General features: G+C 42.3%; 1 long non-coding RNA gene across 4 annotated transcripts; it reads left to right on the top strand.

Annotated features, from left to right (window-relative positions):
* LOC311445783 lies at positions 1-22,462 on the top strand. 4 transcript variants are annotated; one of them, XR_014698621.1, is made up of 8 exons: positions 1-238; positions 12,750-13,126; positions 14,223-14,290; positions 14,988-15,343; positions 15,443-15,585; positions 16,693-16,910; positions 18,754-18,932; positions 21,319-22,462. It is a non-coding gene; the product is annotated as an uncharacterized lncRNA (long non-coding RNA). The 4 variants fall into 4 exon arrangements; XR_014698623.1 differs by having other exon boundaries at positions 14,223-14,300; XR_014698620.1 differs by lacking the exon at positions 12,750-13,126 and having other exon boundaries at positions 14,223-14,300.
* The last annotated feature ends 2,034 nt before the right edge of the window (positions 22,463-24,496 follow it).

Below are 24,496 nucleotides of genomic sequence, written 5' to 3'. Positions count from 1 at the left end.
TAATTACCCACTTGTAAAATCTTCTAGTAGGACAGTACAAAGGCAGTAAACAGCTCATATAACACCTTGAAAATAAAGTAACACATTGGAGCTGAAAGCTTCTAAATTACAGCTTATTTGTTGCATTTAATATTAGCCTCAACTAAAATTTTTATTGGCTCTGTTTTGCTCAGTGAATGTAGCCTCTTCCACTTACGGAGTGCATCCAAAGAGACTGTGCTTTCCTTGTGCATATTCTGTAAGTATGTTTGCAGTATGGAATACTTGGTATCCACAATACAAGCTGTGCTATTTAGCTGTGATTAGTTACTTAAGTCACTTGTTATTATTTCCATTACCTAATTGGGGGAGACAAATTTATAATTAGCAGGGTGAGTTTGACTTTCTGAATAAGGCAGTAATTTGTGGGATGAGATTTAGCAGTGAAGTAGAATTAAGATATTGTCCCTTTTCTTAATTATATAGATCCTGTCCATAGCATCAATCCTAGAAAATTAAGTTACTCTTAATACTTTCAGAAGGGAACATATTAATTTTAAATACTGTATTCTATTAAAAAGGAAATGCAAATATGTTCTTGATACTAACTGAGAAATATTGTCAGTAGAGTTTGGTTTGTGTAGGTCTGTGTATAACATATGTACGATAAGTCTATTATGTACTTAGATATTTTTGATCCATGGGCCTTGGCTCTCGTAACCACCTTTAATTTGTACCTGAAATCAGTGATATAGCTGTGATTAGAGGCTGACAGTTTGGTACAGGTTTCTAGTCAAAGCCCTTCCTTGCTGGTAAGGCAGCTTTTCTGTGTTGCTTGTGTGGAACCACTGAAATGTATTAGGAATTTTGACAATTAAGAACCACGAACTTGTTCTTTCTTCCACATTTGGTAGGACTGGAAGTCTTTCCAGGGATACATTTAATGTTAAAGTTGAAGTAGCAGTAAGAGTCTGGCCTAATTGGAGACTTCAGCTTCTGCTGAGTCTATATGGGAATATTTTACTCTGTTTAGGAATATTATCCTCAAATCTGGGCTGTTCAGTGTCAGTCATGCAGTTCTAAATATCAGCTCAGGCTTCTTTATTGTGCTGATTTTAATAAACATAGTCTCTGGCACCTCAAGATTTAGTTTACTCTGTATTTGGCTTACAAATTATGTTTTCAACTCCAGTCAGTAGAAATGAGAGACTGAGAATGGACTCAAATGGACTCACAGACTTTCTTTAGGTTGCATCTAGCCTCTCACTGACCTATGATGAGCATGAGGGGCTGAGTAGTGCTCATAGGGCAGTCTTGAACTCTGTTGGGCTCATACAGAATTGATAAGCTAGGTGTCAGGATGAATTATCACTCAGGTGCTTATCATTCTTCATGGACTACACAGAAAAACTAGTGTGACTGGGATTCCAACTTAGAGGTCTGCATTAAATACCTACTGCTAGAGGTCTTTTTTTTTTCTTTTTTTTTTCCTTTTTTTTTTTTTCTTTTCACGTTGGCAGTAATGCTAATGAAGATCAATTGCATAAATAAACATTCAGCACATCAGTACCAATCAAGAACTACTATGGAATTTACTCAGAATATTCTGATCAGGGGTTGCTCTCTTTGTCAGTTATTTTGAATAACATCTTGAGGTTTTTTTTTGACAAATACGGAAATACAGTGAAAAATAGGAAAGCTGGATCCAAAGTAGGTGAGTTGATTCCAGCTTTGTTCAGGCTTGATCTAAATCTGAAGAGAGTGCCTTTCCACAAGATGCTGGGTGGAGACACCCTGGGTTCTGCTGCTCAGCCAGTCTGGCTATTTCACTTGGAAAATTCTGCTTCGTTTATGCTTCTGCTCAGGCCAGCTTTGTGCTAGCTTCTGCTTTCTAACAGATGTGCAGATTCACCTGGCTCCTATATATTTGGTAGAGAACTCCCCTCCTGAGTTCAATGGATGTGAAAATAGAAAATAAGCAGTACTTATTATGTCTTTCATCTATATCTGCATACTCTGTTAAGTCCTCGTACAGAAGTTCCCCTTGTAGAGAGAGGAAATTGTAGTTGTGAAGGGGCTGGATCAGGAGCTGATTCTTGCTTCTCCGAGGGTTGGGCTTGGCATAGAATTCATTAATCTGCAGCTCTGGCTTAGGCAGGCATTTTCCTCCCTCCTTCCTCCTCCTTTCCTTTCCTCCACTTGGCTGCTTGTCCTTGTCTGGATCTCACCCCACCATGCTAGCAGAGTTGTGAGTAGAACTGCTGAATAAATTGGACTGGGGAACTGGTCCAGCTAAAAAAAGATTATTATATTGGAGGTCCAGATTATATTTCAGCTGAATCACTTCCTTAGGAGACTACACAAATGTTTGTGCTGGGAGGGCAGTGCAAGAAGCTGGATTGGACATGAAGTAGGAATGGCTTCAGCTAGCAAAAACATCATGGCTGCCAAAGCCTCAGTCACAAGAAAGTACTCTCAGAGTGAGGGCAAACCTGATCAAGTGACCTGATAGACTATTGGCAATGGACCTGCTTTGAACAGGGAATTGGACTAGATGACCTGCAGAGATCCCTTCCAACCTGAAATATTTTCTGGTTCCATGATACAAACTTAAGTCCTGTTTCAGACATCCTTTGGCTTTCTAAATTTGGCACCTCATCTTTTGAATTTATCTGTGATGCTTTTGCACTTGTATTTTTTCAAGAGATGAATACAGAGTTAAGATCACTACTGTTCAAAAGAGGTAGAGGCCTTCTGACCATCTGGTATGCTGAACATAGTAAAAGCCAGAACACATCCATCCCTGTTTTCCTTAGTAGGAGGAACACACTTGTGACTTTCCTTTACTCTTTTTTACCTTTTTCTTAAGTAAGAGTTGCGAATGTGGCACTGAGTACTGTTGTATTTTGATTTGTTACAGCTTAATTGTAAATAATGTGAAAGCTGAAAGGATGTTGTCTAGGCAGAAACATTAGACAACCCCTTACCTGTTCTATTGTCACTTTCTGTGATACCCATGCTTCTGAGCCTGTTGTTGCATAGCAAGTGGCAAAGCAGGCAGTGCCTTCAGTGGTGCAGGACTGTCCCTGACAGCCATTTATCAGCTCTCTGGTTCAAGGCCACCGTGTGTTGGAAGTAGATTGCATGGGCACGTTGACTGTATACCTACCTCTGTTTCCTTTTTGTGCTGTGATGCTGGTGTTGAGACCAATGTTTATTTTCATGCACAAAGCAGGGAGCAGAGGACAGCGTAGCTTTCACTGTAGCTGCAGCAATGCAGATATCAAAGAAAGTGCTGAAAGTACCTGGAGATCCCACACATCTGATGCATCCTCTTGGGTATTGCAGCTCTGGCAGCCCCTGCTATTTTCCAATGGGATAGCACTCAAGAAGACCACAGATTACTGCACAGAGATCCAAGGCCAAAGATGAGTACTATGTCTAAGCACTCAAGGTGCTGTGCCTGACTTTTTTGGCAGTCTGCACAATTTCAGTTTAAAAAAAAATATACATATTTTTAGTATGCATGAAAATATATGTGGGAGACTTTATTCTAAACTTTTTCTGTGGCTTAAGTGAGAAACAACTCCAAGTATGCAAAGGAAACTGGAATGAACCAGTTCGAGGGTGATATACATGTAAATGTATCCAAGTGGGTATTTGTAAGAAATGGTGCAAGCAACTACAGCTCTGCTTGTTTGACATCCAGAAGGGGATCCATTTATGGATTCAATGGAGAGGCATAAGTACTCTAATACATTAGTCACCCCATTCTGAAGTAGATATATAGATTAATTCATACAAGTTGTACATTCTGAAGTAGATATATAGATTAATTCATACAAGTTGTACTCCAGAAGTGCCTCTCCACTACATTTAAAAGGTTGTCCAGATGACTAGCTCAGATTTGCCTGTTTACTTAAAAGGCATCTAAAGTTTTAGTGAAATGAATATCACCCCTGGTTTACTGCAGGCCTAACTCATGTCCAGCTTTAATTTGGGGATGTGAGAGCCTCATCCTGCTACTGACATGAATATGTTAGCTCTGTCTGGATCTTAGCCATATTGAGAGAGAGATATACTGACATGCAGAGCCATGGCAGAGGCAGGCAGGGGGCCATCAGATATGCAAGGGCTTCATGAATTTTGTCTGTCACAACGTGGGGAGCATCCATGCAGGGGGACGTGCAAGGGATTGTCAGTAGCTGGTGCTGCCCAGACACAGGATCTGTGGGTCACTGGTGGCATCTGAAAGGTAGGAAGAAGCACTGCAGTAGGTTGGTCTGGGAGAGGGATGCTCCTAAAACTTTTTATGACAGCTCTGCCTGCATTTCTTGCATGCCAGCAAACACTGCTTCTGACCCAGAGAAAGGCACGTAAGTTGCATTGCTCAGAAGCTGACAGCAAGTTATCTGCAGCATGTGAAGGATATTTTAGAGCAAGAGTGTTTCAGAGAAGTATCGTGTAGGGTCAGGACCTCAGGGGCAGCTCAGGGATGAAGTCTGAAGAGGAATTCCCTGGTGGCAGACCTGATCCCAACCAAAATCTCTAGCCAGTTGGCCTTCTCCATGCCAGCACAGCTGTTCATATCACCATGTGGGAGAGCAGACTGGGAAACTGATGCCACAGAAATATAATGTGTTCTTTATTATTTTGCCGTGTTGTTTGCTGTCTTAAATGGCTCTGCTGCCAGTTGTCCGTGGTGAGATTCAACCAACAACCCTTGCACAAAGCTATTTTTCAAAGGCTCAGTGTAGCCCATTGGAATGAATTGCTCTTGAATTGCTTGAAAGAAAGGTCTGATGCCTGTAAACATTATTTGCACAAATAACATGCTTAGTGAGAGAGTATCTGAGGCCGACCAGGTATCTTACTTTTGTCCCCCCATTAGATTTCTGTTGCCGTCCAGTCAAGTCATTCTTGCTGGTGACTCAGGTCTTTGCATGTTTCCTGGCTACCCTTCAGCCGCTCCTCAGAGGAGATACGGAGTCGTGACAAGCTCCTTCTCTGAGCATGGTCAGCCAGGCAATGTCGCAGTGCCTTCGCTTATCGTCAGTGACCTCACCAGAGAGACTGAAATCGATCCTCAAGGAGGACTTGCTCTTTTAAGGGAAGTCAGTGAGCCTTTACTAATTACTGGTTGGCATGATATGTGTTGGTTATTTGAACTAGAGAGGGCAAAATCCCTTGGGCCTGCTGCCCAGGCTTTATGAGTTTATTTGGGGGTGGCTGACAGCTTGCTGCCCTGGTGCTGTGCCTCATCCTGGACGTGCAAGGTGACTGAGTCAGCTGCTGCATCACCTCAGTTTACATCATGGTTATGTTCTGTGGTAGAAGAGGGCTGATTCATGTCGATTCACCAGCAGCTCAAATGTCCACGCAGTTTGGGCTGGGCAGAAAGCTGGGGCTTTACTTTTCACCTTTCGTCCCATCTAAGGCACGGGCACCTTCACCGCAGCCCTTAGGCGATTTGAGTACAGGGGGATCCACTGCTCTGCAGAGCACAGCTGGCAGTCCTTCCTGCTCACCTCAGCACCCTTCTGCCAGGGACTTTCTTGGGTCTGCAATCGCAGGAGCATAATTCTGGTGGGCTCTTGCTGTGCTGCCAACCCCTGTATGTCTTCATTTCTTCATAGCTCACTGAGTGAAATCCCTTTTCATTCCCACCCCTACTCATCTCCCCGGCTCTGCCTCTGCAGCTGTGTGTGAAGCAGCAGATTAAACCCTATCACTGCACTGCTGAAAGTCAAAAGGAACTTTATTTCTGATGGTTAGCTGCACTCCTGATTGTGATACAGTTGCACTCCTGGTGACACTCCTGATTGTGATAGAGTCAGTGGCACAGCCCCATGGTGAAGTTAGTAGTGGACAGGAAACTGCCTGGTGGCTTTGTCTTGCAGAAGACAAAGCTTTGTGGGCTGAAAGGAGTCTGTCAAAGGGGCTTCAATGTACGAAGGGTGGGAGATCCACAGGATCTGCTCAGAGAGGCCTAAAGGACATGGTGGGGCAGGGTGAGAAGAATGGCCAGAAAGGTGGAAACGAGTGTGTGACAGCTTAGTGGGTCCAGGCAAGACTGTGAGTGCTGTCAGAACAGAGACAGGGCTAAGAGGAAGGTTCTCCAGGGAGAGCTGTGCATCAAGTCAAGGAGGGGAGCACTGGAAGAATATTGTTATCTTTTGTTAGATGTATTTGGAAAAGTTCAAAGACATTTCTAGGCACATCAACTTTTCAGTGGTGCAGAGATGGACTTGTGGACCTGAAAATCTGGCTGCTTCCCTTCCCCCCTCCCCCCCCCCCAAATATACCACTTAATCAAAAAAAAAAGAGGACCTCTCCTAACAAATGTTGCCTCTACCCTGAGACCATCATAGCTCCAACAGCAATGCTATTACAGGCAGAAGTAGAGACAGAATGAAATGTGGGGCACCAACAATTGAATTGGAGGAAAAATTCAAAAGCAGCTCTTTCTCAAGGGTATGTGAAAAACAAACCTTCCTTATGCAGTCTCTGCCCAGCAGTAGATTTTACATCCTCTGTAGTTCCTAGAGTTCAACCCAGTTTTTCATCTAAAAATGCTTGCCTGTTTGTTACATAGCCAGATCCTGCTCTGCTTTCTCCAAAATTAGCAGGGCTTCTCAAATAGTAGAGATGACCAGGATTGGTCCCTTCCTGTTGTCTTTATGCACAATTTCCTGCACAAATTTTTTGTTTACTGCATAAACTCCTCAAGCTAAATATGTCCATCAACTTATGTGTCATGGCTCTGTCCCAACGCTGGCCGTGGTACAGACACTGCGTGAAGGAAGTCTCCTAGTGTATGATAACACACTGCCTTCGTGTTTCTAGTTTACTGCAGGGTAAGTGATGGTATATGATTTCAGGGAAGACTGCTGATCTGCAAACTCTTCAGGAAATTGTAACGTTCACTTAGACACTATCCTTAGTCTGAATACATTAACTCACTGCCGAAAAGACGGCCACAATTTAAGTTAATTGTACAGTTGTTGGAAACAATGAAAGAAAAAAAAAAAGGATTCTCATTGTAGTCAGTCCTCCCACTCATGGGATCAGCCAGTTTCATATCCTTGCTGTCTCACACCACAAACCAACGGGGAGGAAACAGTAGTTCCTGACTCCTTTTTGAATTAGAGGAGGCAAAGGAAGGACATTTTTGTATTCTGCACAGCTTTATTTTTTAGCAGTAAGTTTGTATTTCACTACAATTTTCAAGTGTTTCACGTAACATTACCACAGCTATCCTGAAAAATATCAGCACTGGAATTGTCGCTTTATTTTAAGCAAAGAAAATGAGACAAAAATAAGTGAAATTGAAGGAATTCATGTCAGGACTTCCTGTCTCTATGTTTAGGCTTAGTATATTAGAACCTGTTAAATGGGGAGGCGAGCTAATTGCAAAAGGCTTCTTGGTAAAATGGAATCAAAGGGTAATACTTCCAGACTTTTTCCTCCAATTTACAAGGTAGGGCTGTGGAATAGGTAACCAGGCAGCATTCTGTTACATCAGTCCTCAAATCTGGAGAGAGTAAGATAAGGAGAAGTGCTCTGTTTGCCTCTGAAATGCTAGCGGCTGATTCCAAAGGATCCCTGATCTTATTGTTGATAGGAGGAAGCTCTTCTTAGATGAAAGGACACTGTCTTGGAGATTATGGTCTTGGCCACAAATCAAGGCAAGAATGAGATATCACTGTGCAAAGAAGTTTTCCCCAGGCATTCAGGAGGGGCTGGGAACTTTGAGTAGCTCTATGCCTATTCACAAGCATATGTTCCCAAAACAGAGGTTTCTACATGCTTTCTGGGGACAAATGCTGGTGAAAGCATACACCAAAAGGTGGCACTGCATTAAGGCCAGCATAGTTGCCTGAAACAGCAGGCTGTTTCCCCTTGCTTCTTGCAGTCAGCCATTCCTGTTCTTACAGAAAGCTCCTAACAATCCCAACACAAGCATTTATATGACCCTGTGGCACACTATATTGGAAAAATTGCTTTTTTTTTTTTTTTTTTTCCCAGGGGCTGTTTTTCAGCTGGATCTGTTCCCTGATCTGGTTCACCACATGGCCACACAAATACTTATGATGGCACAGTACAGCAGATGATCTGGGAGTGATGTGGGAGTGGGAGAAATCAGGGGCTGCTTTATTGGCAATCTTGCACACTTAAAAGAATACCAAATTGTAGCTTAAGGAAGAAAGGAAAAGTCGTGGGGTGACACATCTGAGAAGAAGGGTTGAGGCATGTGCATTCTTCCCCAGAAATAAAAACACAGCTTCAAATGCCAAATGGTGCAATTACAGGAGGTGAAGATCAGCTAGCACAGCCATTTCAAATAGTGCAGTCTGCAGGCAGGGACATTTTCAGTATTTCATCCATCCCAAAACCTCACTTGGAGGGAGCTGGGAAGCAGAAGATGCAGACGGTGGACCAAAACAGCTGCAAAAGCAGTGGGTCAGCATGCAGATGAGTCCTACACTTCCTTGTGATCTGCAAGAGCTGTGGTGAGATCCTATGGGAGAATATCACCTACAAATTATTAATCACAATTTTCCTGCTAGGCGGGGCTGCTTGCAGTAGCCTTCTGTGCCTGGCACAGCAGCCTGGCTGAGCCCTCATGGGAAGATGACGTGGGGCTCCCTGCCCTACCGGCTGCAGTTGTACACCCTGCCTTGTGTCACCTCGCACTTGGGCTTTTCTGGCCTTGGAACAGGTGCCCTGTCTGTACCTGTCAATACCTCTCAAACAAGACTTTGCTGGGACTTTGGATGTCCTCTGGCAATTGCTTTGATATGTCTGGTTTTTATGCCAAAACATCCTAGTTCCAGGGCACCCGGGTGGAGAGGAAAGAAACTCAATAACTGTTGTTTTCTGCTTTCTGAAGCTCTACTGTGTTATAAAATGCTTCGGAGATAACTCCCAGTCCAGCAGGGAGCTCAAAAGACACTTCACCATTGTTAAATTAATGCAGTTGCCAAGTCTGTTCAGAGCCTTACAGCTCTGTGTGCTGAAAGGCTTTGCTGGACAGGACAGCAGTAAAAATGCTGGGCTACATCTCTGCTGCAGTCTCAGACTCCAGTTCATACTTGCTTTTTTTTCTCCAGGACCCAAAGTACAGCTTAGACACATCCAAGCTAACTTGTTAACTCAGAAGTAAAGCTACAGGGCAGCACAGAGTTCAGGAAAAATTCCTGCCAGAACATCTGGGTGAATGAAGCAGCACTGAGCTCCTTGGTGCTGTGGGTTGTTGGTTGTCTCTGCCCCCCAAAATTGGGTCTTTCCACACTGCACAGTGTTTGTGGGGCATTCAGTCCATTATGCTGTGAAGGACAGTGCTTCTCACGTAGTAAGTAGAGATAAGTTTTCCCCATTTGCAACTGTCTTTCAAAAGATTTTCAGGCCCCTGTTGTGTATAACCTCACAGTTACACAAAAGGTGAGGTGAGGGCATTTCTGCTCTGCGCGCAGTGTCGCGGAGGGATGGGCCCTGTGCAAGGACTTAGCCTGAATGCCAAACCTGATTTAGTGTAGAAGTTCCTCTATTTTTGTTCCCGGGGACACAAGAGCCAGTTCCTTTCGGAAATGGTTTGTAATAAATGAAGTTCTGAATATCCAAGTGACTTCTCATTTTTCACCGGCACTTTGTTTCAGTAGATACAGTTTCAGTCAGTACTTCCCTATCTTTTAAGTGAATGATGTTGTTATACCTCCACTTTTTCAGAGGCTCTGAGGATCTGTGGTGAGATCAAAGATTTCGACTGCTCTGTGATCTTCATTAAAATGGAGAGACAATAGGGAGTGGGCTGGCTCAGGCAGTGAAAAGTTCTTTAAAAATCTTTGTCTCTTCAGGCCATAATAACTGAGCAATATCCCAGCTTGGGTAGAGGATGCAGGGCAAGAAGCAGAGCAGTGCCGGAATCAGACCATTGGCTCATTTCTTTCTTTTGCACTTTGGGAGGGTCCTTTCCTGAACATTAAAAGTTCTGCGTTGCCCCTGCATCTGGCTGATGAAACCTGATGGGAAGGAACAGCCTTGGGAACAAGTTTACAGTTCCAGCTGCTACAAATTGAAGAGCAGGATTGCAGGGTCTTTAAAGCTCTGAATGAAAAGAAAGCAAAAACATCCCCATCCCCAAGGAGGTGTCCGGTGCCCCCGTGCCCTGCTCCTGTCTGGGTGATGGGACAGGCCCTGCCCTGGTGGAGCCACGGGGAGCCCCCGGCCCTCGTGGGGCACTGACAGCAGGTCTGCTTCTGCTGGAATCCAGCCAGTGCCTTTCTGCGGGCTTTTTCCCCGTGTGTTCTCAGCTACATGAATACGTCTGAGCTGACTAAAAATATTCTTATCTATTATTCAATAATCTCTTCATCTTTCACCTTGCTGCTGGGTTGCTTTGTAAAACTTTAACAATAAGCTCAGCTGATTGAAGTGCAGATAAGGAGTCAGCTCCTATGCGCAGCTTTTTGCTGGGGAATGGTTTGTGAAACCCCCACGTATTCAGTCTATCTACTAGTTTCAAGACCTACAGACACCACCACATGAAAAGAGGGTGCTTGTTTGTTTCCACAAATGTTTCAAGTATGTAATATAAGACAAACATGTTATTTAGCTTTTATTTAAAAATATCTATTGCAAAAGCACTGAGCTAGACTCCAACAGCCAGGAATAGCAAACGAGCTGTTCGTTATGTGAAGCAATGTTCTCAACAGTGTTTTCACATTATCAAATATTTTCAATATTTTTTCATTTCAGTGATTCTTCTTCATCAGTGTCAGAATGTTTGGTGAATGAATTTCACAATATTTTCTTAGAGAGTGTGTGACAGCCACACGTTTGAGGCTGGAGGAGGAGGAGGAAGGAGGGAGTTACCTCACGTATAAAGGAGAATACTGGAGCAACTTACCTCTCCCAACCCACTTCAGATTTTATGACACAGTTTGCGTTTTGGAAATATGCCATTTCTTTTTTTTTTTCCTAGGAGAAAAAAAAAAGGCAATACATTTTTCACTGTGACGAATTATCATTCTCCATCCTGCCCAACCTGTACGTGTGCTACATGCAGGCAGTGTAACGCTGTCTCATGGAGGCACTTGTTCAGGAGTGACAATGGAAGTCTAATCCAGAGCACGATGATGGTTGTGGTCTGAAACACACTCCTACCTACATAAGGAAATTTCACCACAAAATACCTATCTGAGCTGTTGCCCAGTGTAGATAGGTGGATATCTGGCACCTTCTGCACTTTTGCCATTGAGGTGGCTGTGATAGCAAAGGCTTCTCCACTCTTAGCAAGGAATTGCTTTCGCATCAGACATCCCTCTAGGTCTCCTGTGTAAACAGGACTGAAAGCGAAACCATCTATATTCTCAGTATTTCCCTGAATCCAAATTCTGGAGGAAGGAAGGGTTAAAAGCATTTAAAGCATTAAGAAAAAAGTCTTATTAATTAAAAATGAATGAAATCCGTCTTAAGCCTCTTTGGCTTTAGCTATGCTGAGAAAAAACAACACTGAATCAGCTCATAACTTGCAGAAAATGCAGTTGCATTTAATGACATGGTAGCTTGTCACAAATTTCTGCCCTTGCCCATTCCAAGGACAAAATGAAGTTTAATGTTGTGATAGTTAGAAAGCATTTTACCTCATACATTTAACGCTGCATTTTCCCAGCGTAGCGTTGGGCTTAGTTATTCTAATTTTATCTTCAGTAATGGGTTCCTAATTTTATTGTTGTGACTGTTGCTCCCTCAGGGCATTTGGAAATGAGAATCAGCATTTAAAAAAACCTTAGCTATAACAGACTTTTAATAATGAAATCAATGAAAGGAGTATTCCTGACTATAAATCCTGAACACTTTAAGAAGGACACATGAAGCATCATTACCATTTGTTTAGTGCTGAGTTTTCTAGCCCTGTTGCATTTAACCACATTTTTGTCCTGAGGATATTCTGCCCAGATCTGCCAAAACCCATTCAGAAGGGCTGGTGCATGACATTTTTTTTTCAACCAAAACATTCGTCAGATGTGGCAGAGTCCAGGAAACCTTTTGAAATAACAGAGGATTGTGGTAACCAGTGTAGAGTTGTGGCATTATGACCAAGAAGCTGCTTTGAAGTAACAGCAGGCCTTTCCTCTGACACAGAAATAGGTGCAATTTTTCCATCACTTCTGTGGGAAAGTTGGTGACACCAGATGTAGGAGGAAGCATGTCTATGTCTAGGTGGGACTCTGGGTTTCCAGCAGCTCTCTTCAAAAAGGTGATCCGTGTCTCTGTATGTGTGCGTCCCTGGGAGATGTGCTTTTCTCCTGGGAAAAGTCTCTGGGTCTCCTCACTGGCTGCAGCTTTTCTGCTCTGTCTGCCCTGTGCCTCCCCAGCACCTGTGTCTCAACCACTGATGGCATTTGGAGGTAAAAGGAAAGCCTTGGTGCCACAGCTCTGGGATGGCCAGGTGCTCTCTTCCTCTGCTGCCCTTCTCCACATCAGCAGGGACCATCAGTAAAGGTGTCTGTGGGCCCCACGTCTGCAGACTTCTCAATTCCCATGTCTGTAGATTACTCAAGTAGGATAATGTGTTTAAAAATGATTATCTTGCTGGCTCTTGTTTGCCAAATATCAGCCTGGAGCAAGTTTTTACAGCCGAGTTGCAATGGCCTGATAGCAGTGTTTATGATAGAAATTCTGCCAGCTATTTAATGCCAGGAACGCGCTGGTCGCTTAGTCACTGGAAGACTTTGTTGTCAGAATGATTTTTTTTTTTTTTTCAGATGGGAATATGTTTGGTGAATATTGCTTGGTGCTTCTAAGAGCAAAGGCTCCAGCTGGTTAGTGGTTAGCCAGCCCCACGGGCACTGCTTGCAAACGCCCCATGCAGCTCTGCCAGGAACAATAGCGGCTAATGCTTGCGCAGCACTTCTCCTTGTCAAGCTGATCACAGCGGTGGTGGCACCCGCGCTGCACAAAGCTGTGGGTGCTGCAGAGCTGCCACCACAGCTGTCTGGTAGTACAGGGCAGGAAGGGGGTGGTGGGATGCAGGACATATGCTGCCCATCGCTCCTGCGTGTTGTGTGAAGAAGAACAGCGCATCCCAGCACAGGCACTCAGCACTTACCAGGGCTAGCTACCGCATTGTGCCCACCTGGAGGTAGGACTCCTCTATCCTATGGACAAGCATGTCTTGGGATATTTTACATGGGAAATATGGCCTTGAAGTACCACAGCTATGGCTTCCTAAACTCTTTTTTTACTGCTCTTCACGTCACAGAATCAGAGAGTGGGGATTTGTTCCTTTAAGGCAATTTTTTTTTTTTTTTTTTTGATTTCTCATCTGATTTCTCACACTTGGAGCACTTCTGGGTAAAGAATACCAAATATGCAAAACTATATAGTACTTCTACAGTGGAGTTACTAAGCCCCATTCAATCTTGTGCCCTTGAGCAAAAATTAAAAAAAAATAATGACAAGGCAACCTCATGGCAGTGGACTTTGCCCTCATAGAATTGCAGGATAACCTTTCTGTGGATATGCCCTTGGGAGATACTGAGAGCCAACAGCCTCACATGTTGGTATGGACAAAAGCTACCTAGAATCTAGACTGAAAGGAAAATGTGTTTGCTGAGCTGCTCTGGGTAACACAACAGCTCCTACACCAATGTGTTTGTTGTCATTGGCCTGGTACAAGCAGCAGGGTATGTTCAGCTCAAACTCAGTCATATAAAAGAACATGAAAAATGACACTGTGATCCAAGACCACGGAGCTTCAGGTTACGTGGTACATTGCCTGCTTTCAGTTAAGCTCAATTCGAAGGAAATTATTGCCAGTTGTGTTTCATTAGTGCATTGAAAAAAGACTGCGTTTATGTTTTCCAGAAAGTTGCTGAATCACATCACTGTGCAGAATATGTTCCTCAAATTGTGTCTCTCCAGTAATGCAAGGAAAAAAAAAAAAAAGGCAAACCCGTATCAAGACATGAAACCCTTTACATGGGTTAGTTAAATAAAAATAATACCACCTTTATTTAAAGCCTTGTGTTGCAGTGCCTGGGAGTTGAAGGGCATAGAGTGTTCCTCTTCTGTTCCACTGCTGCATGACCCTTGCTTAACTATTTATGCTGCAATCCTAAAACCTGCTCTTGCTCCCCAGGAGACAAACACTGAAGTGTTATTAGACCTTAGTGCGTGGGGGAGAGCTCTTAGTATAATTTTAATGTATAAATATTGTATGCTCTGTGCCTGTTAAGTTTTACAGACACACAAATTAGCTGGTGCACACTCTGGTGGCCAGTCGTTCTGCAGAAGGAGCTCACAGGTATGACACAGTAAGTAGCACGTGTGTTTGCCATGCACTGTTTGCCAATTTCTCATTTATTCATAGTTATGTTTAAGCTGAGGATGCATATACTCAGTTACACATCTTATAAAAGTCATTACTTCCAAACAAATGTTTTTCAGTTGCTAGTCCTTCGATTTCAAAGGCTGAATCAAATCTGGGGTTGTTTGCTAAGATCGACTTTCTGTCAATTTTTTTGGTTACAGCCCCCATCTCCTTCAAATATAAAAATGCCTTATCCACTCTTTTTTGAACAATAAAATGCAAAGTGAGGTGAAGTCTCCTGGTACAGATCTGTATCATGCTCAGCAAATGCAATTCTGACTAGGCTGGGCCTTCTGGGCTTTGCAGTTGAAAAAATAACTACCAACTTTCTGGGCTGACAATAACTATATCCACGGGTTAAAGGTTTCTATTTTTTTTTTTTTTTTCTCATGTAAATTAGAATAAACATATTTGATCTGTTGAAAATCAGGCATATAGGCTGTAGTCACAGGAACAACTCTGTGCTATTTCTGTATATTCTGTCTTCTGAATGCCATAATAATATTGATTCTGCTTCATACTGCTGCCTTTATGTTGTCTGTGACATACAGTTAATTATTCATTTTCTAATTATTCTTTTTGTTCAACAGAATAGTAGGCTTTACTTACTGCATTCTTCCCTCATTTCTAGGCAGCTGTCTATTGCTTAGGGGGATGAAATTCTTCTAAATCAAGGAATCACAGAATCACAGAATTGTCTAGGTTGGAAGAGACCTAAAGATCATAGAATCCAACTTCTGACTAGCAAGTCCTCCACTAAAATATATTGCTAAGTTCAACATCTAAACATCTTTTAAAGACCTCCAGGGAAATCTCCATCCTGCAATGTGCAGAGAGAATGGGATGGAACAGGCCAATGACTGCAGAAGAGGGAAATCACAGCAATTTTTGACTCCTTCCTGGGCTCAGGTGTGAACTTGAAGATGTGTAAAGGAGGAAAAGAAGGCAGATGGGCAGCTGCAGCCCTCTTGCCCATGCCCTGGGCAGGTAGGTGTTGCTGCTGCCCCTCCTCTTTGCAGGGTAACTCGATCTAGCCCTAGGGCTGCTCCCTAAGACATTTTCATCCTCTGGCTGTCCTTCTCTCAGGGTTATCACAAGCTGAAAACGGCTGTCACTCAGGAAAAGCGGGCGACATGCTCCCTCTATTGGCTTTTCTGGTTGTTGCTCTCATGAGCTGGCTGTCCAGGGGATCAGAGCCACATGCAGGTTTTGAAGGGTGGTGAAAACTCGTGAGTGCATTTATTTTAAATTTAGAGATGATTTTTGCATGTTTATATGTATACATTGGACACATGTTTCTCTATTTATGTATGTTTGCTAACACCCATGTATATAGCTACTTTTCCTGCAGAAGCCACATATGGAACATTTTTTACTGTTTAGTCTTAGTCTTTTTTGAACCAATTTATTATAGTTTTTGTTGTTGTTGTTGTTGTTTTTTTTTTTTTTTTTTTTTTTTTTTGGTACGAATTTTCTGTTAATGGCATTATGACAACACACTTTTGATTGCAGTCTACCTTTATTAAGGAAAGAGACCATCTGAACCAAGGCATGCTTCCTTGGTGGTGCCAGCAATCCTGACTGCTTTTCTCCCCGCTGCATCCCAGGGCCCGACCTCCTCAGTTGCACCAGCACTGCAGTTTCTGGTGTCACTCTGATAACAAAAGCAATCTGGATTAAGAACATCCTGTAAATAAAAAAGATGGTTTGTAATTTGGGTCAGCTCAGTGACCTGCAGCAGTTGCAGGGCTGCATGAGTGTGCAGAAGCAGCCTGAGGCAAGGCAGGGAGAGGAGGGTGATGTTCCCAAGCTGGTGTTGCAACCGATTTCCCCCTCTTTGAAAGTACACCTGCCAGTGTGCTTCTTTTCTGGCATGGGTATCAGAGGGAATTCCCCTGTAGTGCCTGAAATAACACTTCAGGGAAGAACTGCACATCTGTGAGTTATATATTAACAGTCACAGGTGACTTTCAGAGGGTGGCAGAGTAACCATCTCACTGAATTACTGATTAAAATAATGGCACTTTTTCCATTATGCAGAGCACAGATATTAACACCTAGGAAAATACTGCCAAACTCTTTCAGTTGAATGGTACCATTTTCAGTTCCTTCTTACTTTTGTAAATGTAAATAAATTGTTCAGAAGTTTTCAATGATAAATAGATAGCTCTGGCTGTTTCTTGTGGGGAGCAGAAGGGAGAAGGCAGGAAATGTTTTAGCTAGGATGTCGAGGGCATTTCCAAGGAAATGTCAGGAGAGTAACATACAAGCTTGCTTGAGTTACAGAAAAAAATCTTAGCAGTCATTCAGTGTTGTGCTCATTTTTCCTTCTCCAGGTCTGACCTTGTTCTGTGTTGAGCACTATTGGAAATCTGCTGCAGCGAAGTTTATGTACTTATGTCACTTAGGACACAAATGAATGGCTTTAACTCAAGCTTAAAAGCAAAACCCTGCCAAAGATGACAAATCTATATACCACCAGTTAAATGACTAATGATTTATTTGTCTTTGAAGCTTCTGGTGAAAGCTGAAGCATAATGAAAGAAAAAATAATGTAAGTTACATAACATCTCACATACGGAATTTATAATGCTCTGATTTAATATGGAAAAAAATGTTCTTCAGTGGTTATATATGTAGATATAATGATGATAATTTTATGCACAGTGCACATTGGACACCAGATATGTTCAGGAGATTAAGCTTTTTGACTAGAGAAGAAACATTCACAAAAGAGCCTTTTTTGGTCAATATATTCCACTACTTAATTAAAAGAAATCTTGGTCATGTTTCAATTCAATTGTTTGGTTTTCAAGAGACATTTTTTGACCTTCAAACATACAAAAAATATCCTTGTTTTAAACCAGAATATTATCTTGACATTCATTAAAAATTGATATATATATATTTTTTTTTTTTCCAAAGATCGTCTTGTTTGCCTAGTAATACATTTGCTTCAGATTGGATGTTCGGAATTGTATGGAATTTGTGTAGCCAAGGATTTAAGCACGCTTGCATAATTAATAATATGAAACAAAGTCCTTGTGGTGTTGAAGCAGTTATTCTAACAAGAACTCAGCTAGACAGACACCTGCAGAGACTCTTCAACTCCATCAATATGGGAAGCATGCTCTGCACTCAACAAGGCAAAATAAGAAGGGATTTGGGTGATGAAAGGCTGCTAATAAATACCAGCCATCACAGGAGATTTAAGGGTGGACCATATTCAGGGCAGTATATAGTTATAATTATAGTTGGGGAGGGAAGGGCTGTACATTAGGGATAGGGATATAAGGGCTCATATGTAAGGGTAGCTGATCCACCCCTTAGAGTTGCTACCACTTCACATGGGCCAGCGTTGTCCTGGGTGATGAAAGCTGTATCTCCTTTCATCACACCCAGACTGCTCCAAGAAAAAGAGAAGCATAAGTAAGGGAGAAGAAGATAAATAATTCTGCATAAATAGCTGGTGCTGTGGCAGCCGAGGAGGCAACCAGTGACAGGGGAGAAAGGTGAAAGGCATAGAGGATAACCAGGATTAGGTCAGAGTAAAGACTGAGTAAAAGCAGAGAGAGAAGCATAGGTACAAGAGGTTAGCCCACGGATGAATGATGCAGGGTTTTTATGCAATGGGTAGAGTCCAGGATGTAAGTGTGCTTAGGAGTAGAGTGGTGGTTATGTTTGGATGCAAGGGCATGGTATGTATATGTGCACTGCAGACACCGAATGCTGATGCCAGAAGCCTGCCACACATATCAGTCTTGGAATTGCTGCCAGTTTGCTGAGTACAGTGTGTCCGAAGGATTATTACATGAGATCGCAGTTAGTAGCATGCAAAATGTAGCATGCTGCATGTAAGTCATACTTGCAACTGATGTTTGGGCAAAGAAAGGGGGAAGGAGATTACATGTGACAATTTTGATCAGTCTTTTAAATAAATAAATAAATAAATAAAGTGCTTTGTACTTGGCCATAGATTAAATTTGTGTTGTGATGAAGAGACAGTAACATCAATTTCCACCTCCTGGAGTTGTTTAACATGCAGGCTTTGACAACCTCATTTCTCCTCATGGGAGAAAGAATGTTAAGAAATTCCAGCGTTACCTTTCGAATGGTTATGCCACCATGCGACTGTATTGCACCACCAGGGCCTTGCAGAGTACAGTACAATGCGAAGCTACCCAGGCTTAAAAAGGCTTGGGAGTGACATATTCTTTACTGTACGCATGACACCATCTCAAAAAGGAAGACTGCTTATCATGCTAGAGGTGATGGGAAGTTGGGAAGAGTTGTTATGAACTTAATTTCAGCAACGATGTGGTTCAAATAAGAAGAAAACCATTACTGTCATTGTCCTCATTGCCACTTCTACCTGTAACTGTTCTCTTTCATTTCAGAAGAGGCAATCCCCACAAACAGCAGAATGAGCAAGTTTCCTGTGTATGAGCCAGAGCAACATCAGAGTGGGATGTGCAGAGCAGCTGGTGTGGCTGTTTGGGCCACTCGGCAGGACCAAGAGGACCACGCTCCGCGCTGGCTGCAGGGCAGAGGAGGGAGCTGCCAGCAGCCACCTCTGGTATCAGACTTACACAAATCAAACCATGTCACTGCCGCATAGAAAATACCCACATTTCTTTCTTGAATTGATGAGAAGAGCACTGCAGATGTGAGGACGTGGACAAAAGTAGCCAGTATTTCCTCTCCTCTCTACATGCTAATCAGCCATGCTAATGGGACACTGGCTAATCCCTCTGGCTTTTGAATTGAGAAAAGAAATGCTCCCAGTAACTAATGAATCATCCCTTTTAGTACATGGCATGCATGACTGCATTGTTAAAAGCAGCCTTAATCACTCACTGAGAAAAATGATATTGATCATTTCTCCTTTTTAGAGATGTTGTTAACTGTAAGCCTCGGGAACTCTGACTCACACTCGCTGTGTGCTGCAGCAAGCCCAGAATGACTACAGTAGATTTGTAGCTAGTTATAGAAGCCCCCTGAGTCTTATTCTTTGTGTCTTCCTAGTATGGCTATAATTTTGAAAGATGCTAGATTTCTTGGCTTTGTACCTTTCTAGGGATCTCTAGTCTGCAGACAGATTTGGACTGAACTTTACACCAAAGTTTGAAGAGGGGATGTACTTTAGGTAGGCAACTGACTTCTAGTGAGAACAGAGCAGAACAGTTCCTGAACTGGAGGAATGGTACACTCCATTTTGCCTTTAGTTCTGCACATCTGATGGACAAGCTACACGTGCAGCAGTTCATCCTGCTTTATGAGCATAGGACTATGTATCAACAAGACAGTGGAACGAGGAAGAAGATTTAATAAGCATACATTTAAAAGTCCTTGACAGCTTCCTGGAAAGAGACTGAATGGTTATGAAGTGAGAAATACACTCTGTTGTTGTCTAGGAATTGCCAATGGCAGAGCAAACAAAGTAAATAGAGAAAAACTTTTCAACCTGATGGGAAAAAACATATCTGTTGTTGTTTCAAATATAGACAGATGTACTGATAGAGGTACTTGTGCATTCCATGCATAGAAAATACCACACTGAAAGACTGAAGATTGTTACCAAAGCCAAATGGTCAAGTTTTCAGCTGTTGGGGAAAGCAGGAATCAAGACAGCCCACATCCTCTTAAATCAGCCCTTTTGTGCACGTATATGTATTATATGAGTATCATATGGCTGAATTATGTTATTACAACCAGGTTATTTATTAGGCCAGGACCTGAACTTGTTAATTGCTCCACAAATGCACAGGAAGATCTGGGGACTCCACTAGGGGCATGTAGGGACAGTTCTGACTGTCAGTGCCTGAAAGGATGCTTGCTTTTACTGACGCTTTCTGTTATTTCCCCTAAACAGCCCTTCTCATTCACTCTGTGCAGAGACTGCCCCAATTTGTTGCCCATTTCTGACACCGAGTGCCATCCTGCAGGTCCCCGCTGTCCCACCGCTGCCTTCCTCAGCTGCTGGAAAATGCAGCTTGCCTCTGCTGACAGCAGACTCTCAGGAGGCAGGAAGAGGGTAAAAAGGCAGCCGATGAACTAACGATTGCTCGTGTAACCAAAAATGCATGTGTGACAAGACCTCATCATGTTTGAATGTAGCTGGGGGCAAAGGTGATGTGAAACTGCTGACACAAGCGGCTGGGGTGGAGGTGCCTGGATGCTGTACGTGATGCCCCCTCGCCTGTGCTGTCTGGTAGGCTGAGGTTGGTGACACAGCAGCTCGGTGATTTGTTGGGCGCTGTTCAACTGTCACAGCTTTCTGTAACAAACAAGTGCAGGGCACAGTATGCTCAGCCCCTGAAGTCCACAGCAAAGAGGTCTCTTCAAAGGGACCACGTTCACCCACAGTGGCTGATGGCCTTTTATTTTCTCAGTGGGCCTTTCTGGCAGCTCCATCCCTGCTCTCTGAAGAGAAAGGACAGGAGGCACTCCCTCCAGGACCAGTTCAATGTAGGATTAGGATCCACCTGCATGCTGCCCAAATGCAGTAGAGTATTTTTTTATTTGCTGCTGTGAAACATCAGCCATAAAAATAAGTGTAGGCTACTCATTAAATGTAAATTGCTAATGATGATGGCGAAAAACAGAGAAAAAATATCTCCAGATAAATGGCATACTAAAGGTACTCAATAAAGGCTCTAGTTACCATCACGTGGTCTGCTTTTTGAGTTGCACTGGTAGAGGTGGAAGGGTGAGAATGGCTCAAAGATCCTGTGCTTTAGCCAGAACCCCTGGGAAGTTTGCTCGATCTGTAGATCAGGCAATCGTAGTTTTCTGTCAGCATCTTTGCATTGGATTGGAATTGGCATTGCATGGCATTGGATGATTGTGTTTTTGTTTCTTGAGCTGCCTTTGCTACAAAAGTTATTTCCATCTAAGAAATATCCTTTGCTATATGGAATGGAAATAGGATTTATCTAGTGACAGTCCCTCTCCCCTTGCAGGTTGCCTGATGGACGTGGTCACTGGATGGATGCATGCTGTCATGGGGGAGCAGCTGCCGGGACCTGCCCTTGTGTCAGCTCAGCTCTCAGACATAAACTGCCGTCAGGAAGCAGATGTTCCCAGTGGTATCATGAGGAAAGAAATGACAGAGGGAGCTTCTGGAAGAAGAAAGAAATGACTGGGGGATACCTCTGGAGCAAAGCCCCAGTGACCACAGGCTGCCAGAGTTGTTGCAAGGTCTGACTGCCCTGAGGGTGCAGAGGGTGCAGAGGCTCCGGCAGAGCCACAAATCCCAGCCATCCTCTGTGGTCAGTGAGAAATACCAAATAGTAACTGTACAAAGTTCCAGCCTCTACATAGTTTTCCCTCAGTAGGAAATAACCTGGCTCTTGGCAAAGAAAAATGGACTGACCTGTTTTAATCATCTGTAAATGTTTTCACGACAAAGCAACAGTTACAGTAGCCAGCACTTGTTCTTTGTAAGTAGGGTAGCAGATGTCAGGAAACCAACATCTTTAATAGCAATCTGCAATGTGATGTTTGAATTCCTGACTGCAAATTCAGCTTAAGGTCTCTGTAATACTCCTAAAATATACTTCCAGTTAGGAACATCATTCAGCATCGTACTTTCTGCTCAGATCTGAGAGTACTTTTTAATACTTGCTTTTTGTTACATTCATAAAAATAGTAATTAAGCATCAATGGGTCCTTTATAATACAGGACTCTTGGATCACTTCACTAAATTACTCAGTACAACTAATTGCCCAGCACTGCACAAGGCCCCATTTCTGTTTCAGTGGCCTTCTCTGCAGCCCCCAGTGAGACTGAGATATCTCCTCATCTGGTATCCCAGTATGTAAGGTGTAAGATGGTGACTTTCAATAGACTTGAGCTTTTTCCTCCTAGATCCCATGCATGTCTATGGGCAGGCCCAGGTCTTCCTGGAAGACCTCAGAACTGGGCCCTGGGGTCACTCTGGCTGTCACACTCATCCAGGCCCACTGCTGTGGCCTCTCACAGTCTGTGACATCTACAGTCTGCCTTTCCTTGTGAACAGAGCGTCTTCATTACTCATTACTGGAAATCTCAGTATTTGACCAGAAATTGCTAATATGAATTAAATATGCCAACTTCAAACAGCACACCTGTTTCCACTTCTTAATTCTCCAAATCACCTGTTGAACTCTACAAGAGATTTTGTTTTTCTAAGCACATATTCTAGCCAGTTAAACCACCACCACTGAGACATTTTGCAGGTTGGATGGTTTTAATTGATTTTCCAAACTTTAATCTTAAAAAGGTTTTTTCTTTAGAATATGCTTTTTCTTGCTTATTTGGTTCATAAACTTTTTTTGAGGCAGAGACTGCCCATGCTATGGACTTGTATAGTATATAATATCCAGTTTTGGAAGAGCCATTTTAGTATCATTACAATGCCAAGCAGTAAATAAGGAGTGAACACTTATTTTCTGAGCATATGTATCAATGCCATTCCTTCAAGTGCTCTCAAGAATCACTTATTTCTCCTGCATTGTTCTTGCTGTTACAGCTACCTAACAGCCATCCAAGAAAGGACAGGTATGGAGGCCAGGCCATGGTTCCACTAGGTGGTAAATCTGGCTTCAGGGTACTTAAATGCAGATTAGAAAAGTTACCAGCGTGAATTATAAAAAATACAAGTCTGGTGCAAACTCATCCGACCTAATAATTTAACATTGTTTTAAAGCAGTAGCTTGCTTTATTTATTTATTTATTTATTTATTTATTTATTTATTTATTTTCTTCCCAGCTTTATAATGGACATGATGATTTCATTTTATTTATTTATTTATTTATTTATTTTGCTTGCAATCAATTTACAGTAAGCTAAAAGCATAAAACTTCTTTAACACTATATCCCACACTCCTGGTAGTTCAGAAGAAACAGAAGCACATTGGTGCACATATATTTGATTCAGATTAAAATTGTATTGTCAGTTGACCCAGTAATGCATATAGCTGGCATTAATGAAAGGAAAGCCTCAGCTGTTGAAGGGTTGATTCTTGAGAATGATGTAGAATTTCATCATCCCACAGGAAATGCATTTGTTACTTTTCCCTTCATTGATTCCCAGTGCCTGTTTGTCCTAGGCTTTGGTAAACACTCTTAATTTTTCATTTGTAAATTAGCTTTTTTTTTTTTTTCCTTCCCCACACTTTATGTAGTGTTTATGAAATTGCAAAACTTACCTGCTGCATGCCAGGAAAGGCAGATCAAGAATGAAAGGTCCACTTCATTATTCTTTTAGTATGTACATTTTAACATTAACAAAAAAAGGATTAAGTAAGAGATTTTTAATCCTGCTTTGGTTATTCCCATCATTCTTCTTCTCATCTAAATCATTGCTACAATTGCTACACAGACAGGTTTGGCTAGTACTGCAAGAAAATCAAGGGTTGGTCAGCAGGGCTTTTAGCAGTGTAACACTGTGCATCTTAAAAACAGCATTTTGGATCCTAGATGCAGTAAATTTCTGACATTAAAATACAAATTCTGAAAGACTTTGAGAGGTTAAATTTATAATAATAGATGCCATGAAGCATTGTGTTGTTACTCTAGGCCTGTAGGAGTATTTGTGTATTGTTTGAAAGCCTGGAAACCTCCTTTTAGAGTTAAATTTTGCCCTCTTTATTTAGCAGCCTCTACTCTGACCATTTCAAAATATTTAACTGAATTGCTGATGCAATGCATGTACACAGTGACTCCCAACAAAGCCAACATTTATTGCAACTGCTTACTTACAAAGCCATGAACAAATCATGCATTAATTTTCAGAGAGAGTGAGGACAGTGTTTGAATCAGTGCTGTATGGACCTCCATATATTTAGAAAAAGCTTGCTACTATGTTTGTTTAATTTTGTGTTTGAAAACTACTGCAGACCTTCAGCTTTTTTTTTTTTTTTTTTTTTTTTTACACTTATTCAGAAGGGTTATCAAAACAATGCACATAACTATTATTGCAATCTTTACATATCACATTGAAAATCCATCTTCTGTTTCAGCTTCAAATAAATGAGCCCTAGTAAGATTAATGTAAATGATCAGTAGTACTGGCATCCCCTACAATCTGCATAACCAAGAGCTCCTCTGGTTATTTCATTTGGAATTTTAAGTATTTTGCTGAAAAATCTTTGAA

This window comes from Aythya ferina (genome assembly GCF_964211825.1).
Source record: "Aythya ferina genome assembly, chromosome: 1".
NCBI lineage: Eukaryota > Metazoa > Chordata > Aves > Anseriformes > Anatidae > Aythya > Aythya ferina.
The sequence above is the reverse complement of the archived record's forward strand: the minus strand, read 5'-3'. Positions and strand labels throughout refer to the sequence as shown.